At 40.0% G+C, this 18,139-nt stretch overlaps 1 non-coding gene across 1 annotated transcript; it reads right to left on the reverse strand.

Annotated features, from left to right (window-relative positions):
* Positions 1-11,348: 11,348 nt before the first annotated feature.
* Positions 11,349-11,456, reverse strand: LOC112731622 (small nucleolar RNA R71). The gene has a single exon (XR_003167394.1). It is a non-coding gene; the product is annotated as a small nucleolar RNA R71 (small nucleolar RNA).
* Positions 11,457-18,139: the final 6,683 nt, after the last annotated feature.

Below are 18,139 nucleotides of genomic sequence, written 5' to 3' on the forward strand. Positions count from 1 at the left end.
AGAGACCCTTGTCAGTGACCACCCCTCCTTCTCTCCTTCCTTGTCTCGGTCTTGCCGACCAGAGGACCTTCGCACCCACTCCGTCCCTGCTTTGCCGCCGCTAGCAACCCTAGAGCCGCAGTGCCCCCTTCTCCTCTTTTCACCGCCGACCACCCTCACCTACCGAGACTACCTTCTCCTCATCACCGAACCAGTGCCCCTGACTGGACAATGCGCCAGCCGCCGCCACCGCGGTCCCCTTTGCGAACCAAAATCGCAGTGAGCTCTCTCTCTTTCTCTCTCTCTGTCTCTTTCACCATTTTTCTTTTCTCCCAGAAAAAGTGAATCCAAATACATGAGACTTCTGTGTTTGATTGTTCAGATTTGATCCTCTCTCCTCACTCTCTTCTCACCTTGGATCTGTATTCTTTTTTGCCCTATTTCTATTAGCTTTCTCTATGACACCCTTTTCAATGTTTTGTTCCCTCAAACAGCTTCAGATTCAGTTGAAACCAAGATCCAATTTTGACTCTCACCCATCGTCATCCATTTTAAATTCCTCTCTGGGTTGATTTTGATTCCTCCAAAGGTGAAGGTTATGGTGATGAAGGAGTGGCAATAAGGTAGTTTGTGGCAGAGGTGGTTTGTGGCAGAGAAATGGAGGTTAGATCGGAGAGTGTTCATGTGATGCGAAGAGAAAGATGGGGGATGATGGTTGCAGTGGTAATGATAAGGGTATTTTGGGGTTTTTAGATAATTTTTTAGTGTTTGGATATTTTTGTTGTGCGAAACTCATGTTTTATGGGTACAAATGGTGATTTCTTTTTTCTATGGGTAGATATGTCAGCGTTTTCAACTTTCGTGGGTACAAATGGTAGTTTACTCTTTTTGAAAAATCCTTTATAAACCTCCTATAGAATCCTGCATGCCCCAGAAAGCTTCTGATTGCCTTAACATTGGCAGGTGGTGGTAATTTTTCAATTACTTCTATTTTAGCTTGATCCACCTCTATTCCCTTGTTTGAAATTTTATGTCCAAGGACAATCCCTTCAGTCACCATAAAGTGACATTTTTCCTAGTTTAAAACCAGGTTGGTCTCTTGGCATCTTTTCAAAACCAGTGTCAGGTGATTAAGACAGGAGCTGAATGAGTCTCCATATACTGAGAAGTCATCCATGAAGACTTCCAGAAATTTTTCCACCATATCAGAGAAAATAGAGAGCATGCATCTCTGAAAGGTTGCAAGCGAATTACACAGCCCAAATGGCATCCTTCTGTAAGCAAACACTCCAGATGGACATATGAATGCTGTTTTCTCTTGATCCTGGGGATCTACTGCAATTTGGTTGTAGCCTGAATAGCCATCCAAAAAACAGTAATAATCATGACCTGCTAGTCTTTCTAGCATCTGGTCTATGAATGGTAAAGGAAAATGATCCTTTCTGGTGGCTGTATTGAGCCTTCTGTAGTCAATACACATGCGCCACCCTGTAACTGTTCTTGTAGGAACCAGTTCATTTTTTTCATTATGAACCACTGTCATGCCTCCCTTTTTGGGGACAACTTGGACAGGGCTCACCCAGGGGCTATCAGAAATAGGATAAATAATCCCAGCCTCTAGTAATTTGGTGACCTATTTCTGCACCACTTCCTTCATGGCTGGATTTAGCCGCCTCTGTAGTTGAACCACTGGCTTAGCATTGTCCTCCAATAAGATCTTGTGCATGCATCTAGTTGGGCTTATGCCCTTAAGGTCACCTATGGACCACCCAAGAGCTGTCTTGTGTGTCCTTAGCACTTGAATTAGTGCTTCCTCTTCCTGTGGATTTAAAGCAGAGCTTATGATCACTGGAAAAGTGTCACCTTCTCCCAGAAATGCAGATTTCAGGGATGGTGGTAATGGTTTGAGCTCGGATTTAGGAGGTTTTTCCTCTTCCTGAGGAAATTTCAAAGGCTCTTTCAATTCCTCTGAATCCTCAAGATCAGGCTGAACATCTTTAAAGATATCTTCCAACTCTGATTCGAGACTCTCAGCCATGTTGATCTCCTCTACCAAAGAGTCAATAAGATCAACTTTCATGCAGTCTTTTGGTGTGTCTGGATGCTGCATGGCATTGACAACATTCAACTTAAACTCATCCTCATTGACTCTCAGGGTGACTTCCCCCTTTTGGACATCAATGAGAGTTCGTCCAGTTGCTAGGAAAGGTCTTCCTAGGATGAGAGTAGCACTCTTGTGCTCCTCCATTTCCAGCATTACAAAGTCAGTGGGAAAGGCGAATGGCCCAACCCTGACAATCATGTCCTCAATCACGCCTGATGGGTATTTAATGGAGCCATAAGCAAGTTGGAGACATATCCGGGTTGGTTTAACTTCTTCAGTTAAACCAAGCTTTCTGATAGTGGATGCAGGTATTAGGTTGATGCTTGCCCCAAGATCACATAAGGCTGTCTTGGTGCAATTACCCTCTAATATGCATGGTATCAGAAAGCTTCCGGGATCTTTAAGCTTTTCTGGAAAGCTTTTCAGAATGACTGCACTGCATTCTTCAGTGAGGAGAACTCTTTCAGTTTCTCTCCAATCCTTCTTATGACTGAAGATCTCTTTCATGAACTTGGCATAAGAAGGTATTTGCTCAGGTGCCTCTGCAAACGGAATCTTTATTTCAAGAGTCCTGAGATAATATGCAAAGCGAGCAAATTGCTTATCCTGCTCCTCTTGGTGGAGTTTTTGAGGATAAGGTATCTTGGCTTTATATTCTTCAACCTTAGTTGCTGCAGGTTTATTTCCTACAGAGGTGGTTGGAGAAGCCTTTTTAGACGGGTTGTTATCAGCACTTGTGTATGTCTGATCCCTCATTGGCATTTGAATGCCAGGGTTAGAAGCTGGAGTGACGTTGGACGCCAACTCCTCACCTGTTCCTGGTGTCTGAATGCCAGAACTGTGCTTCTTTTGGGCGTTCAACGCCAATTCCTTGCTTGTTTCTGGCATTGAACGCCAGGACTAAGCATGGTTTGGGCGTTCAACGCCAGCTTTCCACCCAATTTTTGGCGTTTGATTGCCAAAATTATTCCTCTCCGGGCTCTTACTGTCCTCAGATGGATTTTGGGTAGTTTGCTCATTTCTTGGCTTCCTGCTGCCTTGAGGTGGGGTATTTAATGTTTTCCCACTTCTTAATTGAACTGCTTGTCACTCTTCTGTTATTTGTTTTGACAGCTACTGCTTTGTTTGCTTTAATTATACTTCCATATTTATATTAGCCATTCTTGTCTCTTGTAGTCTTTCCTTGAATTCGGCTAACTGTTTTGTTAGAAAATCCAATTGCTGATTGAATTCAGTAGCTTGTTCTGCAGGACTGAGTTCAGCAGTTACTGTTCTAGCCTCTTCTTTCAGGGAAGGTTCACTGCTTAGGTACAGATGCTGATTTCTGGCAACTGTATCAATGAGCTCTTGAGCTTCTTCAATTGTCTTTCTCATGTGGATAGATCCACCACATGAGTAATCTAGAGAAATCTGAGCCCTTCCTGTAAGCTCATAATAGAAGATGTCTAACTGAACCCACTCTGAAAACATTTCAGAGGGGCACTTTCTTAGCATCTCTCTGTATCTCTCCCATGCATCATAAAGAGATTCATTATCTCCTTGTTTAAAGCCTTGGATGTCCAGCCTTAGCTGTGTCATCCTTTTTAGAGGGAAATATTGATTCAGGAATTTTTCTGACAGCTGTTTCTATGTCCTTATGCTAGCCTTAGGTTGGTTATTTAACCACCTCTTAGCTTGGTCTTTTACAGCAAATGAAAACAGTAATAGTCTGTAGACATCCTGATCTACTTCCTTATCATGGACTGTGTCAGCAATTTGTAAAAACTGTGCCAGAAACTCTGTAGGTTCTTCCTGTGAAAGATCAGAATACTGGCAACTTTGCTACACCATGATAATGAGCTGAGGATTCAGCTCAAAGCTATTGACTCCAATGGAGGGTATAGTGATACTACTCCCATATGAAGCAGTAGTGGGGTTAGCATATGACCCCAGAGTCCTTCTGGACTGTTCATTTCCACTTAGATCCATGATGGAGAAAGGGAGATGATGTAAAATAGAGAAAAAAATATTTTTATTTATTTATTTATTTCGAAAATAAAATAAACTAAAATAAAATAAATAAAGATGGGTGAAGATTTTCGAAAAATGAAGAGAGAGAAAGAAGAAAAATGGTTAGGAAGTTTTGAAAAAGATATGATTGAAAGAATTTGATTGGAAAAGATATGATTTGAAAAAGATATGATTTTTAAATTTGATGACTAATTTAATGCTAATTTTTCGAAAATTATGAGTGGAATGAAGAAAAGATATTTTTTTTTATTTTTGAATTTTATGATGAAAGAGAAAAACACATAAAAGACACACAACTTAAAATTTTTGGATCTAATGCTCCTTGTTTTCGAAAATTTTGGAGGGAAAACACCAAGGAACACCAAACTTAAAAATTTTAAGATCAAAACACAAGGAAGACTCAAGAACACTTCGAAGAATCACAAGAACAACAAGAACATGAAGGTAGAACACCAAACTTAAAATTTTTAGAAAACCAAAATAAAATTTTTGAAAACCAAAGAAAAATCAACAAGAAAAAACCAAACTTAAAGTTTGGCACAAGATTTAATAGAAAAATTATTTTTGAAAAAAGAATTTAAGAAGAAGATACCCAATTACCAAGAACATAGACCAACGCTCTAGCCAATTGGGAAGTAAATGTAACACTTGTTTTGAAGAAGTATTTTCAATAACTAAGAATAATTTTTTTTTTGAAAACTAATGTTTTGAAAAGGCACACGAAAAACAAGAAAAGAAACAGAACAAGAAAAACTAAAGATCAAACAAGAAAAATAAACAAGAACAACTTGAAGATGAAGGAAGAACAAAGAACACAAATTTCGAAAATTTTAAAAGAAATTTTTTTTTTCCTAATCTAAGCAACAAAATAATCCGTCAGTTGTCCAAACTCGAACAATCCCCGGCAACGGCGCCAAAAACTTGGTGCACGAATTGTGAATCACACTTTTCACAACTCGTACCACTAACCAGCAAGTGCACTGGGTCGTCCAAGTGATACCTTACGTGAGTAAGGGTCGATCCCACAGAGATTGTTGGTCTGAAGCAAGCTATTGTTATCTTGCAACTCTTAGTCAGGATATTAATTTGTGGTTATCAGTTGACTTGCAAATGAACAAGAGAGCATGAATTAAAGGTTACTTGTTATGCAGTAATGGAGAATATGTTGGAGGTTTGGAGATGCTTTGTCTTCTGAATCTCTGCTTTCCTCTGTCTTCTTGTTCACACACGCACGTTCCTCCTATGACAAGCTGTGTGTTGGTGGATCACCGTTGTCAATGGCTACCATCCTTCCTCTCAGTGAAAATGGTCCAGGTGCGCTGTCACCGCATGGCTAATCATCTGTAGGTTCTCGATCATACCGGAATAAGATTTACTATCCTTTTGCGTCTGTCACTACGCCCAGCACTTGCGAGTTTGAAGCTCGTCACAGTCATCCAATCCCTGAATCCTACTCGGAATACCACAGACAAGGTTTAGACTTTCTGGATTCTCATGAATGCTGTCAATGGATTCTAGCTTATACTACGAAGATTCTGATTAAGGAATCTAAGAGATACTCATTCAATCTAATTTAGAAAGGAGGTGGTTGTCAGGCACACGTTCATGGATTGAGAATGGTGATGAGTGTCTCGGATCATCACCTTCATCATAATGAAGCGCGAATGAACATCTTAGATCGGAACAAGCGTATTTGAATAGAAAACAGAAATACTTGCATTAATTCATCGAGACACAGCAGAGCTCCTCACCCCTAACAATGGAGTTTAGAGACTCATGCCGTCAAAGAGTACAAAGTTCAGATCTAAAATTGTCATGAGATACCAAATAAATCTCTAAAAGTTGTTTAAATACTAAACTAGTAACCTAGGTTTACAGAAAATGAGTAAACTATGATAGATAGTACAGAAATCCACTTCTGGGGCCCACTTGGTGTGTGCTGGGGCTGAGACTTAAGCTTTTCACCTGCCTGGGCTGTTTTGGGCGTTCAACGCCAGGTTGTAACCTGTTTCTGGCATTGAACTCCAACTTGTAACCTATTTCTGGCGCTGGACGCCAGACTGCAACATGGAACTGGCGTTGAACGCCAGTTTACATCGTCTATCCTTGAGAAAAGTATAGACTATTATATATTTCTGGAAAGCCCTGGATGTCTACTTTCCAACGCAATTGGAAGCGCGCCAATTGAACTTCTGTAGCTCCAGAAAATCCATTCTTAGTGCAGAGAGGTCAGAATCCAACAGCATCAGCAGTCCTTTTTCAGCCCGAATCAGATTTTTGCTCAGCTCCCTCAATTTCAGCCAGAAAATACCTGAAATTACAGAAAAACAAAAAAACTCATAGTAAAGTCCAGAAATATGAATTTTTCCTAGAAACTAATGAAAATATACTAAAAACTTAACTAAAACATCCTAAAAACTACAAGAATTAACCCCAAAAAGCGTATAAAATATCCGCTCATCAATGATCATGTGAAGTCACAAAAACTACTGAAAAATAAAAAACAGAATGAAAAATAGCATTGAAAACAGCACACCCTGGAGGAGAGGCATGCTGGCGTTAAACGCCAGAAACAAGCACCAAGCTGGCGTTTAACGCCAGAACCAAGCATCTACCTGGCATTAAATGCCAGAAACAAGCTACATTTGGGCGTTCAACGCCAGAAACAGACAGCAATCTGGCGTTAAATGCCAGGATTGCATAGCAAGGGCATTTTACACGCCTAATTGGAGCAGGGATGTTAAGTCCTTGGCCCCACTGGATCTGTGGACCCCACAGGATCCCTACCACTTCTTCTCTCATCTTCACACCTTTTCATAACATTCTTCCTCAATTAACCTCCACCAATCACCTCCATTACTCCTCCAAAACCATCATACAACCCACCTACACCCACCCACTTAAATTCAAACCATCACTCCTTCATTTTCACACATCATAACCACCTGAACCCCCTTGACTGAACCATTCACACACCTCCATCTCCTCCATTTTCTTCTTCTTCTACTCACTTCTTTCTTCTTTTGCTCGGGAACGAGCAAACCTTCTATGTTTGGTGTGGTAAAAGCATTGCTTTTTGTTTTTCCATAACCATCTAGGGCACCTAAGGCTGGAGACATTCTCATTGAAGAGGACAAGCCCATCACTAAGAAAAGGATGGAGCAAACAAGAGATCATGGACCTCAACAAGAGCATGAGAAAATTCCTCACCATGAAATCCCTGAGATGCCTCAAGGGATGCACTTTCCTCCACAGAATTATTGGGAGCAAATCAACACTTCCCTAGGAGAATTAAGTTCCAACATGGGACAACTAAGGGTGGAGCACCAAGAGCACTCCATCATCCTCCATGAGATTAGAGAAGATCAAAGAGCCATGAGGGAGGAGCAACAAAGGCAAGGAAGAGACATAGAGGAGCTCAAAAGCACCATTGGTTCTTCAAGAAGAGGAAAACATCACCCTCACTAAGGTGGACTCATTCCTTAATCTCCTTGTCTATTTATTTTACTATTTTTTTATTTTTGAGCTTTATGTTTTACTTATGTTTGTGTCTTTACTATATGATCACTAGTGTCTAAGTGTCTATGCCTTAAAGTTATGAATATAAATCCATCACCTTTCTTAAATGAAAAATGTTTTAATTACAAAAGAACAAGAAGTACATGGTTTCGAATTCATCCTTGAAACTAGTTTAATTATTTTGATGTGGTGGCAACAGTTTTTATTTTCTGAATGAATGCTTGAACAGTGCATATTTCTTTTGAAGTTGATGTTTATGAATATTAAATATGTTGGCTCTTGAAGAATAAGGAAAAAGGAGAAATGTTATTTGATAATCTGAAAAATCATAAAAATGATTCTTGAAGCAAGAAAAAGCAGTGAATACAAAAGCTTGCAGAAAAAAATAGCAAAAAAAAAAAAGAAAAAGATAAAGCAAGCAGAAAAAGCCAAAAGCTCTTTAAACCAAAAGGCAAGAGAAAAAAGCCAATAGCCCTTAAAACCAAAAGGCAAGGGTAATAAAAAGGATCCAAGGCTTTGAGCATCAGTGGATAGGAGGGCCTAAAGGAATAAAATCTTGGCCTAAGCGGCTAAACTAAGCTGTCCCTAACCATGTGCTTGTGGCGTGAAGGTGTCAAGTGAAAACTTGGGACTGAGCAGTTAAAGTCAAGGTCCATAGCAAAAACAGAGTGTGCTTAAGAACCCTGGACACCTCTAATTGGGGACTTTCGCAAAGATGAGTCACAATCTGAAAAGGTTCACCTAGTTATGTGTCTGTGGCATTTATGTATCTGGTGGTAATACTGGAAAACAAAGTGCTTAGGGCCATGGCCAAGAATCATAAAGTAGTTGTGTTCAAGAATCAACATACTGAACTAGGAGAATCAATAACACTATCTGAATTCTAAGTTCCTATAGATGCCAATCATTCTGAACTTCAATGGATAAAGTGAGATGCCAAAACTATTCAAGAGGCAAAAAGCTACAAGTCTCGCTCATCTGATTGGAGCTAAGTTTCATTGATATTTTGGAATCTATAGTATATTCTCTTCTTTTTATCCTATTTGATTTTCAGTTGCTTGGGGACAAGCAACAGTTTAAGTTTGGTGTTGTGATGAGCGGATAATTTATACGCTTTTTGGCATTGTTTTTACACAGTTTTCAGTATAATTTAGTTAGTTTTTAGTATATTTTTATTAGTTTTTAAATAAAAATTACATTTCTGGACTTTACTATGAGTTTGTGTGTTTTTCTGTGATTTTAGGTATTTTCTGGCTGAAATTGAGGGACTTGAGCAAAAATCAGATTCAGAGGTTGAAGAAGGACTGCAGATGCTGTTGGATTCTGACCTCCCTGCACTCAAAGTAGATTTTCTGGAGCTACAAAACTTCAAATGGCGCACTCTCAATTGCGTTGGAAAGTAGACATCCAGGGATTTCCAGCAATATATAATAGTTCATACTTTGCTCAAGTTTAGGTGACGCAAACTGGCGTTGAACGCCAGTTCCATGTTGCATTCTGGAGTTAAACGCCAGAAACAGGTTGCAAAGTGGAGTTAAACGCCAGAAACAGGTTATAAACTGGCATTCAACTCCAAGAAAGACCTCTCCACATGAAAGCTTCAATGCTCAGCCCAAGCACACACCAAGTTGGCCCCAGAAGTGGATTTCTGCATCATTTACTTATTTTTGTAAACCCTAGTAACTAGTTTAGTATAAATAGAACTTTTTACTATTGTCTTTACATCTTTGGATTATCTTTTGATCCTTCGATCATGTTTTGGAAGCTGGCCATTTGGCCATGCCTGGACCTTATCACTTATGTATTTTCAACGGTAGAGTTTCTACACTCTATAGATTAAGGTGTGGAGCTCTGCTGTTCCTCATGAATTAATACAAAGTACTACTGTTTTTCTATTCAATTCAAGCTTATTCCTATTCTAAGATATTCATTCGCACCCAAGAACATGATGAATGTGATGATTATGTGACGCTCATCATCATTCTCACCTATGAACGCGTGCCTGACAAACACTTCCGTTCTACATGCAAACAAGCTAGAATGAGTATCTCTTAGATATCTAATACAGAGGACCGAGACCGAGATATTAGAATCTTCGTGGTATAAGTTAGAACCCATGGATGGCCATTCTTGAGATCCGAAAAGTATAAACCTTGTCTGTGATATTCCGAGTAGGATCTGGGAAGGGATGGCTGTGACAAGCTTCAAACTCGCGAGTGCTGGGCGTAGTGACAGACGCAAAAGGATAGTAAATCCTATTCCAGTATGATCGAGAACCGACAGATGATTAGCCATGCAGTGACAGCGCATTGGACCATTTTCACAGAGAGGATGGGATGTAGCCATTGACAACGGTGATGCCCTACATACAGCTTGCCATGGAAGGGAGTAGGAATGATTGGATGAAGACAGCAGGAAAGCAGAGGTTCAGGAGGAACGAAAGCATCTCTATACGCTTATCTGAAATTCTCACCAATGAATTACATAAGTATCTCTATCCCAGTTTATATTTTATTTATGTTTTTATTATCAATTCACCATAACCATTTGAATCCGCCTGACTGAGATTTACAAGGGTGACCATAGCTTGCTTCAAGCCGACAATCTCCGTGGGATCGACCCTTACTAACGTAAGGTTTATTACTTGGACGACCCATTGCACTTGCTGGTTAGTTGTGCGATGTTGTGATAAAGAGTTGAGATTACAATTGTGCGTACCAAGTAGTTGGCGCAATTGATGATCACAATTTCGTGCACCACGGTGCCAAAAACTTGGTGCACAAAATTGTGATTCACACTTTTCACAACTCCGCACAACTAACCAGCAAGTGCACTGGGTCGTCCAAGTAATAAACCTTACGTGAGTAAGGGTCGATCCCACGGAGATTGTCGTCTTGAAGCAAGCTATAGTCATCTTGTAAATCTCAGTCAAGCAGATTCAAATGGTTATGAGGTTTTGATAATTAAAAGATAAATAAACATAAAATAAGATAGAGATACTTATGTAATTCATTGGTTTACTAACACCTCTCTTCTTCTTAAAATTTGAACCCTCTCCCTCTCTCTGTGTTCGAATTCTCTTCATTCTCTCTCTACCGCATTCTTCTATTCTTCTCTTCTTCTACTCACATAAAGGAATCTCTATACTGTGACATAGAGGATTCCTCTTCTTTTTTGTTCTCTTCTTTTTCATATGAGCAGGAACAAGGATAAGAATATTCTTGTTGAAGCTGATCCTGAAACTGAAAGGACTCTGAAGAGGAAGCTAAGATAAGCAAAAGCACAACACTCTGGAGAGGACCTAACATAAATTTTCGAAAAAGAAGAAGTTATGGTAGCCAAAAATAACAACAATGGTGGAGATGCAAGGAAGATGCTTGGTGACTTTACTGCACCAACTTCTAACTTCTATGGAAGAAGCATCTCAATTCCTACAATTAGAGAAAACAACTTTGAGCTTAAGCCTCAATTAGTTTCTCTAATGCAACAGAATTGCAAGTTTCATGGACTTCAATTGGAAGATCCTCATCAGTTCTTAGCTGAATTCTTGCAAATCTGTGACACTGTTAAGACCAATGGGGTTAATCCTGAGGTCTACATACTTATGCTTTTCCCCTTTGCTGTAAGAGACAAAGCTAGGATATGGTTGGATTCACAACCTAAAGAAAGCCTGAACTCTTGGAAAAAGTTGGTCAATGCTTTCTTGGCCAAATTCTTTCCACCTCAAAAGTTGAGCAAGCTTAGAGTGGAAGTCCAAACCTTCAAACAGAAGGAAGGTAAATCCCTCTATGAAGCTTGGGAAAGATACAAGCAATTGATCAGAAGGTGTCCTTTTGACATGCTTTCAGAATGGAGCATCCTATGTATATTCTATGATGGTCTGTCTGAATTATTCAAGATGTAATTGGATCACTCTGCTGGTGGATCTCTTCATCTGAAGAAGACGCCTGCAGAAGCCCAGGAACTCATTGAAATGGTTGCAAATAACTAGTTCATGTATACTTCTGAAAGAAATCTTGTGAATAATGGGACAACTCAGAAGAAAGGAGTTCTTGAGATTGATACTCTGAATGCAATATTGGCTCAGAATAAAATATTGACTCAGCAAGTCAATATGATTTCTCAGAGTCTGACTGGAATGCAAGCTGCATCCGGCAGTACTAAAGAAGCTTCCTCTGAAGAAGAAGCTTATGACCCTGAGAACCCTACAATGGAAGAGGTGAATTATATGGGAGAATCCTATGGAAACACCTATAATCCTTCATGGAGAAATCATCCCAATTTCTCATGGAAGGATCAACAGAAGCCGAATCAAAGCTTCAATAATAATAATGGTGGAAGAAATAGGTTTGGCAATAGAAATCTTTTCCATCATCTTCTGAGCAACAGACAGAGAATTCTAAGCAGAGCCTTTTTGACATAGCAACCATAATCTCTGATCTAAGTAAGATCACTCACAGTTTCATGATTGAAACAAGGTCCTCAATTAGAAATTTGGAGGCACAAGTGGGTCAACTAAGTAAAAAAATTATTGAAATCCCTCCTAGTGCTCTCCCAAGCAATACAAAAGAGAATCCAAAGAGAGAGTGCAAGGCCATCAATATACCCAACATGGCCGAATGCACAGAGGAAGGAAAGGCAGTGATTTCCACTGAGGAAGACCTCAATAGACGTCCACTGGCCACTAAGGAGTTCCCTATTGAGGAACCAAAGGAATATGAGGCTCATATATAGACGATAGAGATTCCACTGAACTTACTGTTGCCATTCATGATCTCTGATGAGTGTTCTTCCTCTGAAGAGGATGAATATATTATTGAAGAGAAAGTTGCTCAGTATTTAGGAGCAATCATGAAGCTGAATGCCAAGTTATTTGGTAATGAGACTTGGGAGGATGAACCTCCATTGCTCATTAATGAACTAAATATCTTGGTTCAATAGAAATTACCTCAGAAGAAACCGGATCCCGGAAAGTTCTTAATACCTTGTACCATAGGCACCATGACCTTCAAAAAGGCTCTGTGTGACCTTGGTTCAAGTATAAACCTCATGCCACTCTCTGTAATGGAGAAACTAAGGATCTTTGAGGTACAAGCTGCAAGACTCTCACTAGAGATGGCAGACAATTCAAGGAAACAGGCTTATGGACTTGTAGAGGATGTCTTAGTGAAAGTTGAAGGCTTTACCACAGCAAGAGCTGTGATTGATATGGACAGAAGAGAGTTAATCCTTCAATTGAATGAGGACTACCTTGTGTTTAAGGCTCAAGGATCTTCTTCTGTAACCATGGAGAGGAAGCATGAAAGGATTCTCTCAATACAGAGTCAAGCAGAACCCCCCACACTCAACTTCTAAGTTTGGTGTTGGGAGGCCATCATCAAGCTCTGAGTCTCAGTGAAGCTCTCTAGGAGCTCACTGTCAAGCTATTGACATTAAAGAAGCGCTTGTTGGGAGGCAACCCAATGTTATTTAACTATATTTATTTATTTTCCATTGTTATTTTATGTTTTCTTTAGGTTGATAATTATGTGAAGTCATAAAAATAACTGTAGAATTAAAGCAAAATGAAAAACAGCATCAAAAATAGCACACCCTGGAGGACAGGGTTACTGGCGTTTAAACGCCAGTAAAGATAGCAGAATCGGCGTTTAACACCCAGCCTGGCAGCATTCTGGGCGTTAAATGCCAAAATGGGCAGCACTCTGGGCGTTTAACGCCAGAAAGGGGTGTTTGGCGTCTGGCTGGCGTTAAACGCTAGAAATGGCAGACAGACTGGCGTTTAACGCCAGAAAAGGGTGTCTGGCTGGCGTTAAATGCCAGGAAAGGTAGCAGAGCTGGCGTTTAATGCTAGAATTGGCACACAGAGGGCGTTTGAATGCCAGAATGGTACAGGGAGCAGAATTCCTTGACACCTCAGGATCTGTGGACCCCACAGGATCCCTACCTACCCCACCACTTCTTCTCTCCTTCTCACACCTTTCTATAACACTCTTCCCTAAATACCCTTGACCAATTCCATCAATACCTCTTCCCCAAATACCCTTCACCTATCAAATCCTACCCTCTTCCCCATATCATCTTCACCACTCACATCTATCCATCATAAACCCCACCTACCTCACCATTCAAATTCAAACCATTTCCCTCCCAAACCCACCCCTTCATGACCGAATCCCCTCTCTCTCCTACCCTATAAATACCCCTCCTCACTACCTTCACTTTCACACATCACAAACACTTCTCTCCCTCTTGGCCGAAACCATCACCTCCCTTTATCTCCTCCATTTCTTCTTCTTCTACTTCTTTCTTTCTTCTTTTGCTCGAGGACGAGCAAACCTTTTAAGTTTGGTGTGAAAAGAGCCCTGCTTTTCTATTTTTTCCCTAACCATTAATGGCACCTAAGGCCAGAGAAACCTCTAGAAAAAGGAAAGGGAAGGCAATTGCTTCCACCTCCGAGTCATGGGAGATGGAGAGATTCATCTCAAATGTCCATCAAGACCACTCCTATAAAGTTGTGGCCAAGAAAAAAGTGATTCTCGAAGTCCCCTTCATGCCCAAAAAGGGAAAATATCTGGAGATCCGACGTGAGATTCAAAGAAGAGGTTGGAAAGCTCTCACCAACCCAATCCAACAAGTCAGAATCTTAATGGTTCAAGAGTTCTATGCCAATGCATGGATCACTAGGAACCATGACCAACGTATGAACCCGAACCCAAAAAATTGGCTCACAATGGTTTGAGAGAATTACTTGGATTTCAGTCCGAAAAATGTAAGGTTGGCATTTAACTTGCCAATGATGAGAGGAGATCCTCATCCTTTTACTAGAAGGGTCAACTTTGATCAAAGGTTGGACCAAGTCCTTAGGGACATTTGTGTGGAAGGAGCTCAATGGAAGAGATACTCAAGAGGCAAGCCAGTTCAACTAAGAAGGCTTGACCTCAAACCCGTGGCTAGGGGATGGTTGGAGTTCATCCAACGCTCTATCATTTCTACTAGCAACCGGTCTGAAGTTACAATAGACCGGGCTATCATGATCCATAGCATCATGAATGGAGAGGAAGTAGAAATTCATGAGATCATATCCCTAGAACTCTACAAGGTGGCGGACAAGCCCTCCACTTTGGTAAGGTTAGCCTTCCCTCATCTCATTTGCACCTTATGCAGTTCAGCTGGAATTGTCATAGAGGAAGACATCCTCATTGAAGGAGACAAGCCCATCACTAAGAAGAAGATGGAGCAAACAAGATAGCCCACTCATGGACCTCAACAAGAGTATGAGGAAGTTCCTCATCTAGAATCCCTGAGATTCCTCAAGGGATACATTTTCCTCCACAAAACTATTGGGAGCAAATCAAAACCTCATTAGGTCAACTAAGTTCCAACATGGGTCAACTAAGGATGGAGCACCAAGAGCATTCCATCATCCTCCATGAAATTAGAGAGGACCAAAAGGCCATGAGAAAGGAGCAACAAAGGTAAGGAAGAGATATTGAGGAGTTCAAGCACTCTAGATGTTCAAGAAGAAGAACTAGCCGCCATCACTAAGGTGGACCCATTCTTTAATTTTCTTGTTCTTATTTCTCTATTTTTCGAAAATTATGCTTTATATTTTGTCTATGTTTGTGTCTTTATGATCATTAGTGTCTAGTGTCTATGTCTTAAAGCTATGAATGTCCTATAAATTCTTCACCTTTCTTAAATGAAAAATGTTTTTAATTGCAAAAGAACAAGAAGTGCATGATTTCGAATTCTATCTTGAAGTTAGTTTAATTATTTTGATGTTGTGGCAATACTTTTTGTTTTCTGAATGAATGCTTAAACAGTGCATATTTTTGAATTTGTTGTTTATGAATGTTAAAATTGTTGGCTCTTGAAAGAATAATGAAAAAGGAAAATGTTATTGATAATCTGAAAAATCATAAAATTGATTCTTAAAGCAAGAAAAAGCAGTGAAAAGCTTGCAGAAAAACAAAAGAGAAAAGGAAAAAAATGGCAAAAAAAATAAAGAAAAAAAAAGAGAGAAAAAGAAAAAGCAAGTAGAAAAATCCAATAACCCTTTAAACCAAAAGGCAAGGGCAAAAAGGATCAAAGGCTTTGAGCATTAATGGATAGGAGGGCCCACAGGAATAAAATCCTGGCCTAAGCAGCTAAATCAAGCTGTCCCTAACCATGTGCTTGTGGCATGAAGGTGTCAAGTGAAAAGCTTGAGACTGAGCGGTTAAAGTCGTGGTCCAAAGCAAAAAGAGTATGCTTAAGAGTTCTGGACACCTCTAACTGGGGACTCTAGTAAAGCTGAGTCACAATCTGAAAAGGTTCACCCAGTTATGTGTCTGTGGCATTTATGTATCCGGTGGTAATACTGGAAAACAAAATGCTTAGGATCACAGCCAAGACTCATAAAGTAGCTGTGTTCAAGAATCAACATACTGAACTAAGAGAATCAATAACACTATTTGAATTCTAAGTTCCTATGGATGCCAATCATTCTGAACTTCAAAGGATAAAGTGAGATGCCAAAACTGTTCAGAAGTAAAAAGGCTACAAGTCCCGCTCATCTAATTGAAGCTAATCTTCATTGATAAGTTTGGAATTTATTGTATATTAACTTTTTTTTATCCTATTTTGTTTTCAGTTGCTTGGGGACAAGCAACAATTTAAGTTTGGTGTTGTGATGAGCAGATAATTTATACCCTTTTTGGCATTGTTTTTACATAGTTTTTAGTATGTTTTAGTTACTTTTTATTATATTTTTATTAGTTTTTATTCAAAAATCACATTTCTGGACTTTACTATGATTTTGTGTGTTTTTCTGTAATTTCAGGCATTTTCTGGCAGAAATTGAGGGACCTGAGCAAAAATCTGATTCAGAGGCTGAAAAAGGACCGCAGATGCTATTGGATTCTGACCCTCTTGCACTCGAAGTGGATTTTCTGGAACTACAGAAGCCCAATTGGCGCACTCTCAATTGATTTGGAAAGTAGACATCCTGGGCTTTCCAGCAATATATAATAGTTCATACTTTTTCCGAGATTTGATGGTCAAAACTGGCGTCCAAAACCAGCCTAAAACTTTCTGGCGTAAAACTCCCAAATTGGCACCAGAATTGGAGTTAAACGCCCAAACTGGCACCAAAGCTGGCGTTTAACTCCAGAAACAGCCCATGCACGAAAAAGCTTCAATGCTCAGCCCAAGAACACACCAAGTGGGCCCCGAAAGTGGATTTCTGCACTATCTACACTTAGTTACTCATTTTCTATAACCCTAGGTTACTAGTCTAGTATAAAAACTACTTTTAGAGATTTATTTTATATCTTTTATCAGACTTTTGATCCAGTTTTCATACTTGGGAGCTGAGATCATTGTTCACATTTTAGGGGCTGGCCATTCGGCCATGCCTAGACCTTTTTCACTTATGTATTTTCAACGGTGGAGTTTCTAGACCCCATAGATTAAGGTGTGGAGCTCTGCTGTTCTTCATGAATTAATGCAATTACTACTATTTTCTATTCAATTCATGCCTACTTCTTCTCCAAGATATACCCTTGTACTTAATTTAGTTCAGTCAGAATGAAGGGGTGACCCGTGACAATCACCCAATCTTCGTTACTCGCTTAGCCAAGATCCGCGTGCCTGACAACCACAAAGCGGTCTACATGATGTTCAACGTAGTCATTGGACGACAGCCGGAGTATATTCTCTTGGATATCTAATACACAGACTGAGTCCGTGAGATTAGTATCTTCGTGGTATAGGCTAGAACAATTGGCAGCATTCATGGGATCCGAAAAGTCTAAACCTTGTGTGTGGTATTTCGAGTAGGATCTGGGAATGAATGACTGTGACGAGCTTCAAACCTGTGAATGTTGGGCGCAAGTGACAGTGTGCAAAGGGATCAATGGATCCTATTTCAACGCTAGTGGGAACCGACAGATGATTAGCCATGCGGTAGCTGTACCTGGTATTTTTCATCCGAGACGAGAAATCTGACAGTTGATTAGCCGTGCAGAAACCGTAGAGGACCATTTTCACTAAGAGGATCCTACAACTTGCCATGGAAGGAAGTAACGTATGGTTGGAAGAAGGCAATAGGAAAGTAGAGGTTCCAAAGCAACAAAGCATCTCCAAACACTTATCTGAAATTCCCACCAATGAATTACACAAGTAACTTTATTTTATTTTCTATTTATTATCTATTAATTATCAAAACCTCATAACCATTTGAATCCGCCTGACTGAGATTTACAAGGATGACCATAGCTTGCTTCAAGCCGACAATCTCTGTGGGATCAACCGTTACTCACGTAAGGTTTATTACTTGGACGACCCAGTGCACTTGCTGGTTAGTTGTGCGGAGTTGTGAAAAGTGTGAATCACGATTTCCATGCACCAGCTGTGGTTGTCAGGCACGTGAATCTTGGCTAAGTGAGTAATCAAGATAGTAGGTGATTGTCACGGGTCACCCCTTCATTCTAACTTAACTGAATTAAGTACAAGAGTATATCTTGGAGAAGAAGTAGGCGTGAATTG

Source organism: Arachis hypogaea, chromosome 12, assembly GCF_003086295.3.
Source record: "Arachis hypogaea cultivar Tifrunner chromosome 12, arahy.Tifrunner.gnm2.J5K5, whole genome shotgun sequence".
In the NCBI taxonomy this organism is placed as follows: domain Eukaryota; kingdom Viridiplantae; phylum Streptophyta; class Magnoliopsida; order Fabales; family Fabaceae; genus Arachis; species Arachis hypogaea.